Below are 1,147 nucleotides of genomic sequence, written 5' to 3'. Positions count from 1 at the left end.
AGGTCAGATGACAATGATTTAAAGAGAAAATGACAATGAATGTGATTCTTGTATCTACTGTCATTGATAACATGTATAATATGAAAGTCATGATAGACAGTAGTCTATGTCACTATACAATGATAAAATCTTCAGTCATAAGATGTTATAACCTTCAGTGTATTCTCTTATCAAAATTTCAACTCCTCATAGGATTTGATGATTCAAAAGACATTTATACTCATTACATAGTGAAGTTAATCATAGATGTGAGAGAACATCAATGTGAAGATGCCTATGCATATGAAGTTGATAATCTTGATTATAATCTTATGTTAGAACTTGTCTGACTATCTGAACAAGACATCTTATTGAACACTCAAAACAGAAGCTTGATATTCTCTAACAATGATAGAATTCATGAAGATGACATTCACAAGATCATGAATCTGACACAGATCTCTGTCAATGTGTATGAAATGCTCTGAAAAAGAAGTCACTAACAGTAGAACTATGTGACAATCTATTCTGCCAGTCTGAGTGATATTAAAAAGGCTTTAGAAAAGTTATTCCATGTTATAATAATAGATTCTCATATGAAACTCTCTTAATAATATCATGAATATCTAGATGTCTTTCAACAAGACAATATTATGAATGTACTTCTCTTATGAGATTCTGAAGTGAATCACAGTATCAAGTTAGAGAAAAAGAATGATAAGAACTCTGAATCATTATAAGACTCTCTTTATAACATGTTCTGAGATAAACTTCTTCTTCTTTAAAAGACACTCAATGATCTGTTGAATAAAGAATTCATATACATTAGTAACTCTTTCATCACAGCCTCTATTCTCTTTGCAAAGAAACCAGATGAAGAACTCTGATTCTGCATGAATTATTAAGAATTGAACAGACTAATAAAGAAAGACTGTTATTCTTTATCTCTTATCAATGAAACTCTAGCTTACATTGAATAAGCTCAATAATTTCCAAAGTTAGATATCATCACTGTGTTTCATAAGATTCACATTACTGAAGAAGATGAGTGACTTACAGCATTCTGAACATGATATAATCTCTTTGAATGAGTAGTCACACTCTTTGAACTGATCAATGCTCTCAGTATATTTCAGAAGTATATCAACTAAGCACTTCAAGACTTTCT

Source organism: Blastomyces gilchristii, assembly GCF_000003855.2.
Source record: "Blastomyces gilchristii SLH14081 genomic scaffold supercont1.7, whole genome shotgun sequence".
Classification (NCBI taxonomy): Eukaryota; Fungi; Ascomycota; class Eurotiomycetes; order Onygenales; family Ajellomycetaceae; genus Blastomyces; species Blastomyces gilchristii.
This window is presented reverse-complemented; position numbering follows the sequence as displayed.